The sequence below is a fragment of the Macadamia integrifolia genome, unplaced genomic scaffold (assembly GCF_013358625.1).
Source record: "Macadamia integrifolia cultivar HAES 741 unplaced genomic scaffold, SCU_Mint_v3 scaffold367, whole genome shotgun sequence".
NCBI classification, from domain to species: Eukaryota; Viridiplantae; Streptophyta; class Magnoliopsida; order Proteales; family Proteaceae; genus Macadamia; species Macadamia integrifolia.
This window is the reverse complement of record NW_024869711.1, coordinates 133,410-153,716: the sequence shown is the minus strand read 5'-3', so window position 1 is coordinate 153,716 and position 20,307 is coordinate 133,410. Positions and strand designations below refer to the sequence as shown.

At 38.5% G+C, this 20,307-nt stretch overlaps 1 long non-coding RNA gene and 1 pseudogene across 1 annotated transcript; one reads left to right on the top strand and one right to left on the bottom strand.

Annotated features, from left to right (window-relative positions):
• Positions 1–2,001: 2,001 nt before the first annotated feature.
• On the bottom strand, positions 2,002–6,326 carry LOC122068278 (annotated as a pseudogene).
• Positions 6,327–6,996: 670 nt separating this feature from the next.
• Positions 6,997–19,384, top strand: LOC122068273. The gene is made up of 4 exons (XR_006137024.1): positions 6,997–7,713; positions 7,814–7,914; positions 9,095–9,362; positions 17,015–19,384. It is a non-coding gene; the product is annotated as an uncharacterized LOC122068273 (long non-coding RNA).
• The last annotated feature ends 923 nt before the right edge of the window (positions 19,385–20,307 follow it).

The following is a 20,307-nucleotide window of genomic DNA, read 5'->3' as shown; positions in this document are numbered from 1 at the left end:
ATATGGTGGCGATGTATCCAATCACAAGGCACAAACCAAACATGGTGCTACCTCTCTTCGCTCCCACTCTCCTTCAGCTCCTCTCCTCCTCTTCCCCCCGCCCTCTCTGTCCCCATCCTATGTGATTGGGAGAGAGATGGAAGGGAGAGGGATCAAAGTGTTGACTCAATGCACACCCTAGTAGCTTCAATCGGTTCTTCCTCCATCCATTTTAACGACGCACATAAAAGTTGTAGACTACATGGATGTCATCATCATCGACGATGAGTGGGGACGGGGGATGGGTGTTGTGGGGTTTACGATAGAGGAGGGAAGGGATAAAGGGGTCTGCAAGAGTTTGGGATAACTCCCCTGGGGACATCCCCATGGGTCATCCCACATCCCCACCATCAGATCACCCCATGGACGATGGGATGACTCTTAGGGCAATTATATAGGATAGTGGATCCAAATCCGCGGTTGCCAGGGGAGGGATGGGGATGGTGCAGGGGAAGGGGAAGGGAAGGGAAGTCACAGACAAATATGATGGGAAGATGGGCAGAAGAGACCGTTGTGGAGGCGGTGGTGGGTGAGTGATGCTACAACAACAAGAACAAATGGCTGAGATGACTTTTGTCTTATCAGACTATTAGTAAGATTATGGTATACAAGATGCTCTTACACCCCACTATTGTGTCAATCATTTTCCCTAAATATAATTACTCTTAAGGACACTTAAAATAAAAGATAGCAATGAAGCCCACCAAAAATATAGTTTCATTTTTTTTTTCTTGCAGAACGAAAAAATAGTTTCCTCCTATCATTTAGTCCCTCCATTTTATAATATAAAAAAGTATAACATAATATACCTATGAGCATAAAATTTATAATTGATCACCATGGTTTGTGCCACAACAAAAGCAAGAATACTTGTCATCTGTTTCTCACGTACATGCGAGTTTTCTAGAAGAATCTGGGTTGCTGGACCTTTGGGTCTCAAAAACGATCTTCTTAATAACAATTATTTCTCTTCAGTTTTTATGTATTTCTTCAATTCCAATATTATCCCAAAAAATAATTTGATTCATTTCTTCAATGTATTCATTATAATGTGTTATCATATTTGGCTACATAGGAATCAGGTGCTCTTTGGCGATCAAAAACCCAACCCATACTATATTCTTAAACAAGTAGATTTATGAACCTCTCTTATCGATCACTAATGATGAACAAAATGTGATGTGTCTACCCCAGAAACCTTGCCAAAAAACAAATCTACCTGTTACCTCGAATTTTGTCTTAAAATATATATTAGGTTGGGCAATAGCCCTAATATCAAAAGGAAATTGCCTCTTACTCTATGCTAACTATATGTTGACAAGAAAATGGTACGGAAGCAACAACAAGGAGTCTCCTATATGGGTTGACAAAAGCAACGGAAGGTGGATGAGACATGGACCGACATAGGGGAATTAAGGAATCAAGGGGAACCAATGACATTAGTTGTTGGCCATGGACTGCAATCCCTCTTTTGCAGACTACTGATAATTTTTTGTCAGGGCCTAATCTATGTATTATGCCTAATAACAATATCATCCTTACGTTGAAGTACATAGCTCTAGACGCGATAAGTCGAAAATCCTTAATGATGATCCCTGATCATCTGTTAAACAAACTCCTTAACTAATTATTATGCTTTTCCTTTTCCATAAAAAAAAAAAAGAAATAATCATCAAGGTCCCCTTTGATTGAAAGGATTTTGATGGGGGTAGAATGGTAGGGGTGGAATAGTAGTTCAAATTTTTCCACTCCAATGAGATGTTAGGTTGTTTGATTGGTAGGACTTTGGGTTGACAATTACAATGCCACCCCCTGGAGATTGTCAATATTACAGGGACTCCCTCTCTCTTTCACCAAATTAAACTTGGACCCCCTACCGTCAGTGTCACAGAATATACCAAGAAGGCTGATGTCAGCTAATATATTTTATTTCAAATACCAAAATGCCTTTAATACTTAAACCTATGTATACTTTGATACTAGTCCTATATCCTTAACCTGCCGAACTTCACGATTGTAAACGAGAATATGAGAATCATCCGGATGAAGCGCCTCCACCTCCTTCCTTACTTCCTCCACTGCAAAATAATGATCGGTGGACAAGCGTTCCGTCAACATCGGAATCCTTCGACCCACAGATGCCTTCCGCCCAAGAACGGCCCTCGAGTGCCCAAGATTGGTCAGATACAACATATCATCGGAAATGGCACCAACCAAACAAAAGGAACTCACATAAGCGATCTGCGGCTAGGCGGGCCACAAACGCTTCACCAAATGCAAGAACTCCTCCTCAGTGGCATCAAAAGCCTTCTTCATGACATCCGCTGACAATCCCCTTTGTTCCGCCACAAACCCTGTAGAGATAGTGGAACAAAGAACAAATTGAGTAAGTTCTCATTAACCAATAGAATAATCTAAAACAGAATGAAGAAAAAGGAAAATTGGGAAGGTGGGTTACTGTGAAGATAAGGGAAGAGATGGTTATTGATGAATCGAGAAGCTTCAGGGCCACCATGTCTGTCGTAGACGCCAACATAAGTGGTGGAAGGAGATGTGAAGACTTTGCTTTGATCTTCAAGGGAAGAGTTAGCTTGAACGACAACGATCGAAAAATCGTCAGATGCGTGAGGTTTCAAGTCCATATGCCAAAGAAGTCTGCCTCCGCCGTCGCTACCGCCCAAATCAGAAGGTGAAGGTCTCTCTCTCTCTTTCTCTTCTCTCCGTTGTCTTCTTCCTTGTGCCTGTGGCTGAACAGAAGGGGAGGACCTTTTTTCTTCTCTATTGTCTTATTCCCAGTTGAATCTGTTTGTTTTTGTTGTATGAGTTGGGTTGGGATTTTTTTAATCTATGGGATGAAGTGGGATCCTCCTCCCTTTTTTCTTCTCGGTGACTGCGATTACTCAGACCCGAAGGAACCCAGATTGAACCAGTTTCCTCCTCTGGTACTTTACTTTCACTGAACGTTTTCCTGTAATCCCTCCCTCACAGATTAGGACGTTTCCCTCATCAGCGACAGCCAATCTAGCCCCTCCCTCACAGGAATCTGGTTTCTGCCTTTCTGGACTCAGGTAACGATCACCGTTGTTTTCTTCTTCGCATAAATTCTCAATCAGAGAGTATAAGGTAGACGCCTTGGGTTTACTCTCTCTCTTTCTTTAAATCTTGGGTTAAAACATTAGTTTTAGTGATTAGGGTATAACAGTCATTTTAACTCTTCATTTTACAATGACTGACGGTAGGGGGTCCAAGTTTAATTTGGTGAAAGAGAGGGGGTGTCTATATAATATTGGCATTCTCCAAGGGGTGGCATCATAAATTACCCTTAAAATAAATGAGCTTTTTCACGTGGCCGACGATTTCTCCAACCCCACTGCCTTGCAAAGTCCTCCCAAATTGGTGGGACTTTATCAAGAAACTAGGGTTTTTGCAATCTCCATCTTTGGATCTCTTGTCCTACCTTCCATGGCATCTTCCAAGCTCACCAAACATCTGTTGCCCAAGATCGAACAACTACTATTCAGCCGGACTGCTTCACCACCGTGAATTTTAGTAACAAAATGAAAGGGAACTCATAAGCTTGATAGAAAGAATCAAGCTCCAGTCTCCAGAAAAAACGAAACATATATAGCCAACAAAGAATCAAAAGAGATAATCCCTTCTGTTTCTTCTCCATTCGGATTTCAGATTAAAATCCCTTTTGCTTCGTCATTTTACAGGTTAGACCTTCTGTAATCGATCAAAATAGAATGTTGTTAGTTAAAAAATAATAATAAAAAAAAGAACGATAGGATCACAAGATCCCCCATGGAATGATTTGGGTACTCTATAGAAGACAAATGAGCTTGATTCTTCTTTTCCCAATGTTGCTACATTTGGAACCTCAACGTTTTGTATATGGGTTTGATAAATTTGGCAGGTTCAAAGGTGGTTCTTCTCTTGCATAAAACAATGGAACTCGCGGCATGATCCCAACTCTCTTACTGTTTTGCCTTGCTGCTTGAGAGCAAAGTTGTCCAACTGTGACCAGAGCTGGAGAAGATCATGATACTCCATCTCTCTTTCCTCACTTCCCTAGGTTATTCCATCCCCAACAATCAAATGCAATAGAGAATTGGGAATGTGGGAAATCTCAATTGGGTTTTCACTTTTTCACCCCTGTTGCTCATCTCACTGACACATGGGTTCCACCTTAGCAACAATCAAATACACGTGGAGAATATAGACTATTGATGGTATATAAATAGTTTCTAAAACCTTTAGAAAATAATTATTGATACATATTAATATTTCAAAGGACGAAAGAACCTTGTCGATCTACCGGAGGAAAAACTAAAAGATTGGACTAATGAGAGCACATGTAGAAGCATTTTCAATGCACACATGGAGTAATGTGGTCTTTTTGCACTAGCTTGTTTCTAGGCATTTTCTGCATTAAATGTTTATTTTCTTCTATTGCAAATTTCTTTGGGAATTTTTCTTGTACCACCCCTAAAAATGTTCATAGTTTACTGTAACTCTACGAATTGAAAATAATATCCACTGCACCCCTAATGTGTAATACCATTAACTTAAAACATGAAAAGACTTTTTTGACCCTTCTACTAACCTCTAAACGAACACATTTTCCACCATTGAAAACCTTTGCAATAGGGAGCTCATACCATAGCTTTATTCTCTTTGGCAACTCTCTGCCATGCTTGATTCTCCATCTCCTCCCTTCTCAAGCATTCTTCCAACTCCATTGTTCTTTTAGACTCTCTTGCAATGCCTTCATCTTTCTATCTCAATAAGCTCATCATCTTTGATTCCATCCTCCTTCGAAGGATAGCTAGTTGATTTTTCCTTTGCTCTTGAAGAACTTATTTGAATGGACAAAGCCAATTGTATAGAGAAATAAGAGCATTGAGTCTTCCTTATTTCAAAGGGTAAAAAACCTCAAAAATCAGAATTCCTTATTTCTCTCCCAGCTGGAGAAAGGTGAATTCTGGATTGACATCAAAATAAAATTTGACTACACTCTAACCAAAGAAGAATACAAATTCTCCCTTGAGTTTGAGAGCTGGGATCTACGGATCCGGAAACTTCGACAACAATGTGCTTCTATTTTGAAGGGAGAGATTCAAAACTCTTATCTGTTAAAAAAATAGGAGATTTACAGAAATCCAGTGTTAGCAATTAATGATTTTTTTTGACAAGCAACAGGAAAACTTAGAAGAGGGTCTGGATCCCATCAAAACTTTCGATTCTCATAGGATCAAGAACAAGGAAGTTGAGTCTCTCCTTCTATTGTTTAGAAAACACGAAATAGAAACAACTAAAGCACTGTTTGATAACGTTTATGTGTCTAGAAATAGCAGAAATGACTTTTCACGTTTTTAGAAACAAAAATGGATTTTTTGGTGTTTGATAAACCTGTTTCTCGAAATGTTTTTTTTCAGACATAATGCCACTAAAAAACCCAATAGTGTCATCAGATGCCCAAGAGGGAGAGAGGGCTTGGTTGCCACTTTTTACGTTTAAGTAGTTGAGAGATTTATCAGGCACAATAACATTTTTTTCCTCTCAAATTCTTTTCTAGAAATGGCGAAACAAGTCAGACTTGTTTCGTCAAAATCATTTCTAGAATTGTAAATATGCATAAATTTTGATTCATGTTTCTAGAAACGGGTGAAATAGAACAACTTTATCAAACGCTTTTTAGGCCGGTTTCTCCGTTTCTGGGAACAAGAAAACGTAGAAACGGAACATTGTCAAACGGTGCCTAAGGCTGCGTTTGGTAGACATCCAAAAAAACGTTTATGAAGTTTTTCCGTTCTATGGGAACAAAAAAATGGAATAAAGCTTTTGGTGTCAACTCGGTGTTTTTCAGTTTTTTGGGAGCAAAAAGGAAAAAAAAAGAAAAAGAAAAAGAAATGTTTGAAAAACAAAATAATCGAATGACGAAACCTTATTTCGTCATTTCAGTTTCATTCCAAATACAAAAAAAAAGTGAACAACTAGGGTAATCGTTCCTGAAACAGGTTCACCAAACACCAATTTTTTTATTTTAAAACGAAATTTTGACACAGAAACTGAAAATTCTATTTTTGACACGAAACGCCGTTTTTGGAACCGAATGACTACCAAATGCAACCTAAATAAGAACTGTAATCGATCAATTAAAGAATAACCCATAAAAAATTTCAACCCAATAAATTAATCCATCTTATTACCTGTACTAGAATATATCGATCAATCTCCAATGCTTGTTTATCAATCTGTGTAGCTAAAGAATCAGAAAACGCCATTGCCAGAATATTACTCTAACAACAACAAGAAGAAGAAGAAGAAGAAGAAGAAGAAGAAGAAACCAGGGGACTATTTTCAAAACCTAGATTGTGATTTCTCATAAGATTGATATTCTGCAACTGCTGCATCTGTTCTTGCTGTTAGGATCGAGATATGAATTACAAAACACTTTTTCCTCTTTTCTTCATAGGTAGTCGGAGTCGAGATGGAGTTTTAGGTTGAGACAAAGCATGGTACTTTACCAATTTAGGGGTTTTAAGGTGAAGGGTATAACAGTAAGAATACTTCCTTACAAGGTGGTTTGGCCATTTAGATAATAGTAGACTGTTGACTTCACCACTTAACGATTTTATTCTAACGGAATAGATTTATTAAAAATTTTCTTATAAAAATGAGGAATGTACAAGATCTTTTTTCAAAATTTTGGCTCCCAGAAAATTATAAGCATTTTGACATGGTACAAGGTCTTTTGTAAATTTCAAAAGAAAAAAAGAAAAGAAAACTTTTATAAACAGTTTACAACTCATGCCATTGGGCCTTATAATTTTCATCGAATTATTAAAATATCAGGCTCTGACTCGGGAGAATCGCCCGAGTCGAGTCAAAGAAATCCAGAAGCCGGGCCAGCTAAAGGGTCACTGTGGAGTGGGAAAAAATCGTCTGTGGAGACGATCTGTGGCGGAGACCGGCGGAGAGGTTTTCATATGGTGAAACGTGGCTTGAACGGATCCAACGGCGGTCAATGAAAGAGAAGGTTTGGGTCTCTCGTTTATGGATTTCGGGTCAAAACCGTTGCTTCCTTTTTACCCTTTTCTTTCTTCTTCGTCTCTGCGAGACCAGAGTTGCGAAAACCCTCAACGCCATTTCCCTCTTCTTCGTTCCTCCTCTCTCTTGTTCTCTATTCTTCCTCCTTTCTTCGTATCTGTTCAGCGGCATCCGAAGCGCGAAGTCATCTCCCATTTCATGTGTGCCCAGAGAGACAACGAGGAATCACTGTTAGAGAGAGAGAGGAGATGGCAACTTCAGGTGTACCAGACATCAATGTCGTTGCTCTTTGCGGCTCCCTCCGCAAAGCTTCCTACCATCGTGGCCCCATCCGCTCTGTTACTGTTATTGCTACTGCTGCTGCTTCTTTTTGTTATTTATGTAGACTTTAAGATCGGGAATCTAATTCGTATTCTTTCCTACTACATTTGGTTCCAAGATCTCAGCTGCTTTGGTTATTCCAATCTCGGAGTCTTCAACGACGATTGAGTCTCGGATGAAGGTTGTTGCTCCGCCTTATCTGGTTCAGCCTCCTCCACAGTAGTTCGAGAAGCCTGCATCGACGAATTCGGTCGTCTGTGTTTGGACTCTTCTGAAATGCTGTCGCTTAATTTCAAAGTGGTATCTTTCTGTGATTGTAGGTTTTGTTTGTGGTTTTAATACTTGGATTGTTGTCATTTTTAGTTTTGATAATTTTTTTAGGGCTCTTATGTTTTTGTAGCAGCGCATTCGAGCTTGGATGAGTATTTGGCCGACTGGTTTGGTTTGAATCAGTCGAGATATCACTGGGCGTTGAATGATTATTATGAAAGCAGGTGAATGGTAAGTTTGGTTAACTAAATTTTTTCCTAGTCTGTGCTTTTGAATGGTTGGTTTTAGTTTCAGATCTGATTTCCCTGTTACAAGGTTGAGCTGCATGTTGATTTGTTTTATTTTTTGGAATAATTTGCTTATTATTTATTTTTTGCTTAAGCCTGATCTCTTCGATATTGCTTCTTTTTTTGAATCTTGCATGAAGAATTTGGTTCATAGGATCTGCAGGTTTTACCATTTTTTGAATTGCAGGGGAGATTGGAATAACTTGCAAGCAATAACTTGTCAATATATTTTGAAAATTTGAGCTTAAAAAAATCCTGAATTTATTAATTTTTCTGATTTGACACAATAAGTGCCTGTTTGTTTGAGGTGCCTCTGTTTGTTTAGAGGGTGAAAAGGGGTGAGAAAGTATATTACGTGAGCCCCAATTGTCATGGGGTGAAGAAACAGTAAAGCAGGGGAATGCAAACTATATAAAGGATGGGGAAAAGATATTATCGAGTTCCCACTTCTTCAATCCTTCTCGTCCCCACAAAGTCCTACTGTTTTGGTAGTATTTTTAAGGAAGGATTTTTGAGGAAGGTAGATTGGAGACAGTCCTTTAGTTAATAAATTCTGTTTCCTTACCCACCCTTGTAAACAAACAAGTGGGATTTTGAAATTTTATGGAAAACACCAAACTTATTCGACCATTTTTTTTTTTCACTCCAGTTTTACCTGCTAAACAAACGGGTCGAAAAATAATGGGGCGTGGAAAAAGGGGTGGGATAATGGATGTCTTTTCCATAGTTTTCCAAAACATGCAATTGTTTGTTTGCTTGGGGTGGGAAACTGAAAAGACAACATGCATGAATTAAGGGTTCTTGTTTGCTGATGTGGCAAGTCATTTATCCTACCCCACCTGTAATCGCCTACTGATCCACGGCCACGTCATAAAAAATGGATGAAATGACGATGCTTGGGCAACTCCTTGAGAGGCTGAAGTTGTATATAAAAGAGGGTTTCTCCTTCTCTGAGAGGGGATTCTCATTTTTCATTTAGGGGGTTTCAGAGTTCAACAATTTCATTTTAGAAGGGAGAGAGGGTTTAGTTTATGGAGAGGATTTTCGTTCTGTGAGAAGTTTTTTTGGGCTTTGGGATTTTCTCTCAAGAAATTATGTCTTGTTCTGCAATTTTGGGGTTACAGGGAGGAGAGGAGGACGATGGAGGGGTTCAGCTCTTTGATTTTAAGAGGTAGAGCAAGAGTGATGAACAGCTGAGAGAAAGGGGGAAATGATTCTTAAGAAGAAGAGGCTGGCTGGGAAATTTCACAGAGAGGAAGTTTTGGTGAGGAATTTGAGTTCTAGGCTTTCATTGCATGAAGAACTCACTCTGAATCGCCTCATCTGGTGGAGCGACCATCGATTATCACTCTGAGATCTTTCTTTCTCTCTTCTCAGGCGTATAAACTCAGGGTAAGTTCTCATTTGACTCAAAGATCTTGATTACCTTTCTAATTTCTGAATTTGATTGTCATACCTAGCTAATTAATGAATATTGTGTTTAAATCTTTAATTTGATTTGATAAATTGTGTGGTTTGTAGGTAAAAATTTTTAACTCCAAATTGATTCCCTAGGATGCAATGTTTGTTTAATCTGAACTTGATTTCTTAATCTGTCATGAGATTTATCAAATTAATTTTGGTTCTGTATTTCTTGCTTAAGATTCATCAAAATTGATTATGATTTTTATATAGATTGCTTAATCTGCCCTAGGGGGACCACTAGTAGGTAAAAAAAAAAAAAAAAGTAAACTAACGAAAGGACTCACGTTGGAAAGGGAGAGGGAAGGAGAGAGAGAGAGAAAAAGAGAAGAAGACACAGAGAAGGGGATTAGCATCTCAGTTCAGCAAGGAAGGAGAAAGAGAAGAAGCAGAGGAGAGGAAGGAGGTTATAAATCTGAAATACATTGTTTGGACAATAAGATTTTTTTTTTTTTTTGGGAAATGGAAGTGAACTTTTTTGAAGACAAAACCATCAATGGGGCCAAATGGAGAATTCAGCCCACTGTTAAACCAAGACTAGGACTGGGCTTGATTAAATCTGACCAAATTACTGCCACTCATTTCTATTTAAATCCTACTAACAATAAAACAAACCAAAAACCTAAGTGACATTTCTGATATCAAACTCAAAATGGGTCAAAGTGAAAGTCGAAACCTGAATCCAAATAGGACTATAAAATCAAAACCCAACTAGGATAATTTAAGTTCAAATTTAAGAGAATCAATGTAAAGAGATTCAACGACCAAGTAGATTGGGCAATCAAATTCTTACATCAATATTCACTCAAAGCTGGAGTTTAAGCCCTTTAAAATTAAAAGTAGATTGGGCAATCAAATTCTTACATTAATATTCATTTCACCCATTCTTGATGACATGGCCGTGGATCGGTAGGCGGTTACAGCCTTTGTAACGACCAGGTGTAGGCACCAAATTTTTGCCCCGCCCCGCAAAAAAAATGAAAATAAAAGATGATGCAAAAGTGGGACCCACTCCCAATCCCACGTAGGATAGAGACGAGATGGGGGCCCGTTAAAAATTAAATAAAAAAATAAAGAAGGGGATGGGACCCACTCCCTCTTAACCAACCACTTGAGAGAGAGGAGAGAGAGAAAGAAGAGAGGAGAGAGAGGAGAAAGAAAGTGAGTGAAAGAAAAACAAAAGCAAAAAAAATATAATAAACAGGAGGGTTGGGACTCTCACCTTAGAAATGAGAGAAAAAAAAAAAAGAAATAATGAAAAAGGTAAGTGGGAAAATACATTGGAGAAAGAGGGTGAATGAGAGAGAAAAAAAAAGAAAGAAAAGAAAAAAATAATAATAAGAAAAGAAAAGAAAAGGGTAAAGGGCCTTTCACGTTGGAAAAGGAGTGAGAAGGAGAGAGAAGAAAAGAGAGAAAGAAAGAGAGAAAGAGAGTTAGAAAGGAGGGTTCACATAGTAAGGCTTATTCTCTTTGGGGGTTTGGCTGAAAGAGAAATGAAAGAAAAAGGAGAGGTCACTGGAAGCTTCAAAAGGATTTTTCAGTTACAACTGAACCAAGTAGGCAACAATTCAATGTCGCCCCTAACTGTTTGCATAAGGATGAAGAGTCCACCTGAGGGGAAGATGTTAGAAGCTAGAGGTGAGTATGAAAGATCTTCTCTAGTTCAGGGAGTTTTTTGTTTTTTGGGGAGAGGAGAAAACGAAGGGAAGGAGAAGAAAAAGAGAGTCGAGGGGAGAATTGAGAGAGGAAAACGAGTTTGCTGAGGATTTTTGGTAGAGAGGATTTTATTTTGGGGATTTTGGATCTCAACAAAGGGATTCTCAGATCTGAGAAGTGTTTTGGTAGGGGTTTTTGGAGGGAGAACGATATTTAGAGGGGGATTGAGAGAAAACCAGTTTAGAGAGAGAATTCCCTCAGATCTGAGAATCCCTTTGCTGAGATCCAAAATCCCCAAAATAAAACCCCCTCTACCAAAAATCCTCCCAAACTCTCTTTAAACCTCGTTTTTGTCTTTCAGCTCTCCTCGCAACTCTTTTTTCTTGTCTTTCCCTTCGTTTTCTCCTCTCTCCCCAGAAATGGAAAAACTCCTTGAACTAGAGAAGATCTTCTTTTATACTCATCTCTAGCTTCCATCCTCTTCCTCCAAAGTGGAGACTCCATCCTTATGCAAATGGTTAGGGGAGATCTTGAATTGTAGTCTACTTGGTTCAATTATAACTGAAAAATCTTCTTGAAGCTTCTAATGGCCTCCCATTCTTTTTCCATTTTTCTCATTCAGCCAAATCCCTAAAGAGAAGAAGCCCTACCATCTGAAATTTCTCTTTTACCCCTCCTTTCTAACTCTCTTTCTTTCTTTTTCTCTCTCATTCTCACTCATTGTCTTTCCCACTTCCTTTCCTATGTGAGTGCTCTTTCCCTCTTTTCTTTCTTTTTTATTTTTATTTTTCTTTCTTTTCTTTTCTTCATTCCAACATGAGAGACCTCTCTCTCTCTCCTTCTCTCTTTCTCTCTTTCTCTCTCTCTTTTATGTATTTTTACTTTGCTTTTTGGCTTTATTTTTGTTTCACTCTCTCTTACGTGAATGGTTGAGAGGGAGTAGGTCCCTTTTTTTTTATTCTTTTTATATTTTTTTAGTGGGCCCCTCTCTCTTCTCCCTCATTTCTCTCTTTCCCACTCTCCTACGTAGGATTGGGAGTGGGTCCCATTTTTTTTATTTTTTGGTGTGGGGGGTTAGAATATTTTTTATTTTTATTTTTTTTGGTGTGGGATGGGCCAAAATTTGGTGCCTACACCAGGGCCTCCTTCCTCTCCTCTACTTCTTCTCTTTCTCCTCCCTTGCTAAACTGAGATGCTTCTCCCCTTCTCGGTGTCTTCTCTTTTTTCTCTCTCCCCCTCTCCCTTTCCAACGCGAGTCCTTTTTTTTTTGTTTTTGTTTTTGTTTTACCTACAGGTGGTCCCCCTCTCCCTCACTCTCCTTTTCCAACGTGAACTTTCTCATTCCTTTTTTTATGTGGTCCCCCCCTCTCTTTTGGCTGAATGAAGTAGAGACTTCCTCATTTATTTTGTTTTATTTTTATTAATTATTATATTTTTTAGAATATCCCCTTCGGTGAGTTGAAAATGGATAGTGGGGCCTGGGCAAAATTTGGTGTCTATACCACCATTCTCCAAAGTCCCACCTTTTCGGGTAGGATTTTGTGAAAAAGGGAGTCGTGTAGGAGCCAGTCTTACCATTGTTTCATTTCATTCTCTTTCCTGTTCTCTAACTCCATTACACATAGGTCTCACAAATTTTACTACCCCACCTCTTTTTATTTGTTAGGCCTTATTTTCTTAGAAGATAACAAGGGGTGGGAAAGTGAAGTTGGTGGGCCCACGTATGATGGGGTGAGGGAACAGAAAAGGGAAGGGGAAAAATGGGAAAATTGAGAATTTGTGGGTCCCACTTCTACTTTTTTTTTTCCTCTCCTTTTCCGTTTCTTCACTTGCATTTGCTGCTTCAACTAATCATGGTTCCACTGAAAGCGCTACTGAGGCAGCGCTTCTGCTCACCTCGTCCAACTCCACAAAAGAATGAAATCTTCAGCCTCACGAAGGAAAGCCCTATTTGGTGATTGATTCCCACACTCTTTCTGTTATACAAAATTGCTGATCAACTTGCAGGCCAGACAAGTGTTCTTCAAGGATCAACCTATAAGGGCAATCGCTGCTTTTGATCACTCAAATCATAATGCTCTGAACAATGATCAGGCCCAGTCTTAATCCAAAATTAATTCTTTAGTTTTAATATTCTGTTTTCGCTAGTTTTGAAGACTTATTTAGAACTTATATATGCAGGTTTTTGTGGGAGGCATCGTGGGGTGCTATTAGTGACAGGAACAATAGTCGCATCTCCGACAGCCGCTAGGAGCACATGGGATGCGTAGTGGTTGGGAGATGCATGGCTTAGGGGCTGTTGAGTGTGAGCTTTGCACGTCGATGATTATCGGAGAAGGGAGAGAGAGAGAGACTTGTAAATTTCACAAAGTCCCACCGATTTACTTTTGAGGTGGGTAGGAGAGTTAGCCTGTCAGCTCAACCAATAGGGGCATTAACTATTGGATACCTTGTTCTGCTGGTTTACTAGGGAAAAGCAACCAAACAATCATCGATTTTAGGGTTTTATGGGAAATGCACGTATTGTCCCACCCCTTTTCTCCTGCAAACAAACAGGCACTTAAAGAAAAGGTTAGCGGATAAAAAGGGGTGGGATCGTATGGAGTTAGAGAACAGAAAAGTAAAGGATGGTAAACCAAGGGAGTTAGGGAAATGTGTGAGACCCAATCACTTTCTCAGAATCCTACAAAAAAAATAAGGACCTGTTTGTTTAGAGGGGAGTTGGGGGTGGGATTGTAGTTAGTATGGGACTTACTTGTTAGTGGGGTGAAAGACAGAGAAGTAAAGATGTGGTGAAGTAACTGTAGCATCCCACCCATCATATTTGGTTGGGTAGGGGTTGGGAGGAGAGAGAGAGAGAGAGGCTTAGACGTTAACAAAAGAGATAATCTGAAGAAATCTACAGAGATAATCAATAGTACCCATTCTCTTCTCTCCGATCTGAGTTACTGAGTCTCAGTCTTCCACGTCTGCTCACCGGTAATTCTTTCGGATGAGATAGGGAAAGGAGGTCGATCTTCAAAATCATCAATGGTACTTCACGATAATATTTTTTTATTTTTAAAACCATTGAACCCATTTTGGATACAATTCACAATCACAACCGAGCGGTGGTTCTGTTGTCGTTCCTTTGGGATCTGTATCGGTTAATGATATATCTCCGGATGGTGGTGGTGATGTAGCATCGTCGCCTTCGAATCATCAGTCGGTGTTTTCAAGCTCCAGCGAAGAGCTTTTGGAAAAGTCAACGAGATCTGATGGAAAACTGAGGCTTAGATAGCGTGAGTGGTTTTAGTCCAAATGAAATGAGAGAGAGAGAGTCGTTGAACAATGAACATTACCGCCCCACAAAGTCCCACCAATTTGGTAGGAAAGGGGGGGGGGTTGAAGGCCACATCAGCAGACAGGGAAAACTTGTTTCCCAAGGTTCTTTGGACATTTTACTACCCCACTCAATTAAACGTTACATTTTTACACGGGTTGGAAAAATCCGTACCGTAATCCCACCCCATCGAAACCCTTCTAAACAAACAGGCCCTGAGACTTTTGAGAAGGCTAGGGTGGGAAAATTTGTAGCTACATAAGCAGAAAAAAGCTAACTTGCTTTTAATGAACCAAATGTTGTTTACTTACTTTTCTGTCCTATACAAACAAACAAGTGGTGGGTCTTCTGGAATTTTATGGGAAATACATCTATTATTCCACCCCTTTTCTCTCATCACATTATTTTTCATCAAACAAACACTGCATAAATTTTCAAAAGACTCACTTGTTCGTTTGCATGGGATGGGAAAGTAAGGAGACAACATGCGTGGCATTATATGACTTTGTCGGGTGACATGATGTCATGGATTTATTCCGCCCCATCCTGCAACAGTGTCCTACTTGTTTCGGTAAGACTTTGCGAGGAAGGGATTGTTCTTATTTCATTATAAAATTATAAAGATGACGGTCGTCATGACATTAAATAACTTACCAATGATTGTTTTCCATCTGTATTGTTTCTTCACCCCATTACAGGTGAGGCCCAGAACATATCCTTTCCCACCTCTTTTTACCCGGTAAACAAATGGGTCCTCATGAAGTGCTGTTTTGGGCTTTTATGTGTTTTTATAGCTGCTACAACCTTGTCTAGGGAAACTAGTTGAGGGTCTTTAAAGTGTTGTGTTTTCTTCTCTGCACAAATTTTTTTTTGGCTGTAGGAATACCTTTCTGCGATTATAGGCCGGACTAGATATTGCTTTCAGTGAAGGATCACAATTTGTGGGCATTCATTAAAATATATGCTGATGTACATCGAGTAAACAAGATTTCATATCCTACTCCCATCCACATGAACACGTATTGTGAGATAATTCTGTCCAAGGTTGTCCATTAGTGGCACTTCGGTGGATTTTTCTTTATTGGAACCAAGGTTTCAAAAAACGGAATTGGGAATCGAATCAGTTAGTGTCAATTCCAATATGAATCGATCGGAATCGGTTGAAAAGGGAGCAGAATCGACCTGATTGATTCTGATCTGAATTGACCGATTCACTGATCTGATTCACTATTCTTAAAACCTTGTTTGGAACCTGCAAGTTGGGGGTTCCCTGACATATATTTTTACATTTGGGTTGACCTGCCATTCAGTGGTATCTCAAACTGAAATAATGTCCGAAATAGTTGAGTCTTCTGTTCATCCGAAAACATTCCTACTTTTTAGCCTGGGAACTATAACCTTTGGGCCAAATTTCTGCTGTACTAAATGGCGTTGTTGGGGTGTTCTACTGAAGACTGATATGACAAAAAATGCTAGTGTCAGAAACTATTTGCTTATATCTTATGAATTCATGAAAAGGTTGACGTGGATTGAATACTATCATCCGTAGTTTGAGTGCTATTGATGTTTCATTGTCTGGAATTCATTTAGCCTGATTTGATTAATGTGTCTCCGAAGAAGAATTGATCATTTAATCAGAAATTTTATGTATATTCATACTCTTAGATTCTATCTTCTCCCTTTCAACGTTTGGAAGGGCTGAACGGATCATTATGTTAATGTTATTTCCCATCTGTTTCTTGTCATTGATGACAATAATTGTCTTGTTTCTCATTTTGATTGCCGATTAGTTCCACTCGTATTTTCTGTGTTAGCGTTAACTGTCTGTGGTCCAGGTATACTAAGTAATCAGATCCTATTCTGCTGCAGTATTCAAAATGGCCGAATTAGAATCTTTTGGTGTTTACCCGATAACAATGACTGTTGTGCCTTATAGGTGTTTCGACTACCTTCTGCAATTTGTTTCATTAAATTAGCTCACCTTCAAGTCCCTTATTGAACATCATGGTTTTTTTTTTCCCTTCTTGATACTTTTCTCTGTGATGGGTGGGCAAAAGGAACTTCACATAGTCCAAATATTGTTCAGTGACTTTAAAGTTTTTATGAGAGTTTCAACCTGGTCATGGCTTCAGTGATGTCATTATGACCACCATATGGAATTCTTTTTGGTAAACTCACCATATGGATTTTGAAACCTTATTTGTCATCTTACTCACTTGAAGTACATTGGTGCAGTGGATGATTTTTTCTCCATGTTGGGTGTATTTGGGAATCATTTTGATAGGTTTGAGCTGCTGCAGATGTGTGATGGGGGAGTTGGAGGATGCTTTTATGTGGAGGAAGAGTCCTCGGTTTTTATTTTATCAGGAGCTTTAGTGGGTGGTAAATGTGGTTTGGACTAATGTGATTAAAGCATTCCTAGATGCTGAATATTTTTCTATTGATTACCTTTTATTCTAGTTTCTATTTTGTAATAGATTCTTAGTAGTTAAGTCATCCTTTTTATGTAATAGCAATAAGATCTTCCTTTTAGAGTATATGCTATTTAGTACTCTCTCACTTATAGAAAGTTACTCATTTTGTAATCCAACCTTCATTATTATAGATATGTGTAACGGTAGAACACCCCAATCGATTTGGGCGATACCATTTTGTGTCTTCTTCGTTGTGAAGTTGGTGGCTACTGTGTTGAAGCAGCAGCAACTCCAAGGTGGTGAATACTTGGATTGAGATTGGTGGTGATGCCTTTCCTGCAGGCTTTTGCGGTTCTTCTTCTCCTTTTCTTTTACTGTTCTGTCAGTTCCAGCAAGTAGCTTCACTCTATCATGGCCTACCACTGGGGAGATTTCTAAACTTTCCTCGGTCTCTTATTCTTAATTTATTCCTGCTGCTACTACTCATTTTTGCAGGTTTTCTTTATTTTTTCTTATCTTGTGATTTCTGTTTTGCGCCATTCTAGTTGCAGGAATTTCATGCTTCGGTCCTTCCAATACAGCTGTTGGATGGGCCTCCTTTTTTGATATTGTCTCTACCACCAAGTTGGGATAAGGCTGAGTGTTGTCTTTACCTTCAACCATAATTTGAGAGGCATCTGACCAACAGTGTGAGTTATTGCTACTCTTATGAGTTGATAATTTCTGGTTTTCTTTAGTTTCTATTTTCTGTTCACACTTGATAATATCAGATTGCCTTGATATTTTAGGCACAGAATCCATCTATTAGACTTCCAGTGGACCGTAGCAATTTTCTGCCTAATGTTCTCAGTTTTGGTTCATTGTGGTTCTGGTTTTCTAATAGGTTTCGTAGTGTTCGTCCCTTCAGCCTAGTAAATCTCATCGTGGCCTATTAAGATAAGCTTGTCTACATGGCCCAAAATATACTAATATATGGTAGCCGCCCAATTTCCTTATACATTCTGTGGCTGTCACTAGCTCAAGGACTACACAATGGGTCTCCATTTCTATGCACGAGCAAGTACCAGTAGTAGCAATATAACTCTCCAAATGAATTTAAAAAAGGTTCAGGATCTGCGCTGAGAAATGAAGTAGGCAAATTCAAAATGAACAAATGGTCCAACCATGTTGTGCCCATTTCAGTAAAAGAAAAAAAAAAAGGTCCCACTATAGCTAAATCAACATAAGTCATCTCATTATCATAATAAATAATTCTACTTCACTAAAAGGCAGAGTTGCAAGTTCTGCATGTGTTGGTAAGATGGATAGCTGGCTATCATTTACTGGCTAAATTGGAAACTAGATTGGTGCACTAATGGGTCCTAATCATCTTTTTATTTGGCTTAGGTTTCATAGAAAACTAACATCCACAATGCGGCAAAATAAATCATTGGGAAGATAAAGTTTTGGAAAGACAGTTGCACAATTCAAAAAACAAGATAGAAAATCCAATACATAGTGAGTTATATGGTTGATGAATATAAATTTGCATACAGTTAATGGGGGATACCTATCTAATAGTTTGAATTGGTTATAGAAGGCTTCCATGTGGCTCAATTAGGCTGCGACCATGCTAAATTGAAGAACATTGATCATGATAAAAAATTTTAATTTACCAAGTATTATGCTCCTTATTAGTAATGAAAGAAGATATAGAGTGACAAGGGCTGTGTTTTCGAAGTTATTTTTGAATTTTCCTTTGTCAAGGGATGAATCCACCTTGTACCATGGTCCTTGTGGGTGGAAAGGGTGGAGGTGGGGGCTGAAGTTCTTTCTGTGCCCAACCCGCCAATTTAACATACCCCTAACGGGATGTGCATACAACTCTGCTCCCATTTTAAAGCTCATAGAAGGGAGAGGAGGGGGTGGGGTGGTAGGACCTTGGTGGTTGCAAAACTTTCAGTTGCTTATTATTTAATTTTTTTTATTTTTTGGCTTCTAACCATCGAATTGATTAAAATCTCGAGATAAGTTACACGTTGAATATGGTGGCCTCAGTTAACTGTTTGACCTACCATATATGAGGTTTTATGCTTGTAATTCAAAGGTTTGCCCATTATTTTTTTAAACATTGTTTTGAATTTTTTTTTTCAGTTTTATTTTGACATGTGGTAATATTAGATTGAAAATTATTCAATGATTAGATGATGATGTGGATTCATGTTCATGAAATTTGGAGGCAAACAAATATTGTCATGTAGTGAAAAAAGTGAGGACATCAGATCACACCTTTACTGTAGGATCTGATTTGGTTTTTTAGTTCTTTTGGCTCATGTGAGTATCTATTGGCATTTGGACTTTGTAGACGTGTTGTTCATGTAATTATCTAATATGAGTTGATCATCAACCCAATCTGGCATAGCCGTGTTAGAATAAAGCTTTCAAAATTGTATGAAGCAATCAATTATTGTAAAACAAATACCATTGAAATAACAAGGGCTAAGGCCTTATATAGTTGAAATGGACCACCAATTTGACATGCGGTTTTTTTAAGGGATTTTTCATGACTGTTATGCTTAAAATGATCAAATGATGAGTCCACGTGGTGGAAAATGGGATAAGTTGTTGACGGCTCTAATGTTTTCCGCATAGTTGGATTTGTTTTTTTCCCTTTTCTTATTATTTATTATGAACCTCAACATGGTAAAATACATTCTATTAGCATATTGAAAGATAATTGTGTTTAAATAGATTGGCCAGTCAAATTAGTAAAATTCTGATTTCAACCACATGGGGGACACTGATATAGCCAATTTGACTGATTTATTAAATAAATAGGGTATCCATCAGATCAACCACATGCAAAATTTCAAAGGTTATTTCAGTTGTATGACCAGTGTATTGGACTGTCCTTCATGCACTTACAAATTTCCAGTTGTTTTTCAAACTTTTTAACTATTTCATTGGTTTATTCTGCTACGTATGAGATTTATTTTTTTCGGATAACTTAGCAATAGGCTAGCCATTCCATTAGTCTTGGGGAATTGGGAATTCTTATTCTTACTGACAATTTATGTTACCATTAATAGGGTTTCTTAAGTTGGTCGAATGAACACCTAAGGGTAATGGTGGGGCATTTATTCACTTTGGTTTTATCTAGTTATTTGTCAGGTTGGAGCCCATTTGAAGGTGGGCCCAATCCTTTTATCATGACATATTTGGCAAGTTCCTAGTCTATCAGAAGATTCATCCTTGTATTAAAAAGTGGTATCCACCATAAAAACGTTCATAGTCTAAGCCTTGGCCCTGCCATTGGTTATTGTCTAGTTGTCTTATAATTTATAAAGCTTTTCAAAATGGTTGAAATTTCAATTTTGGATAGTTATATTTTTTTACTTTAATGGATGAAAAAGCAAGGGGAATTTCCTATGAAGTGCAGCGTCTATGTTGGATGGCCCCATCTCGACATGCAATACCAGTCCAATAACAGTATAGCCTTTAATTA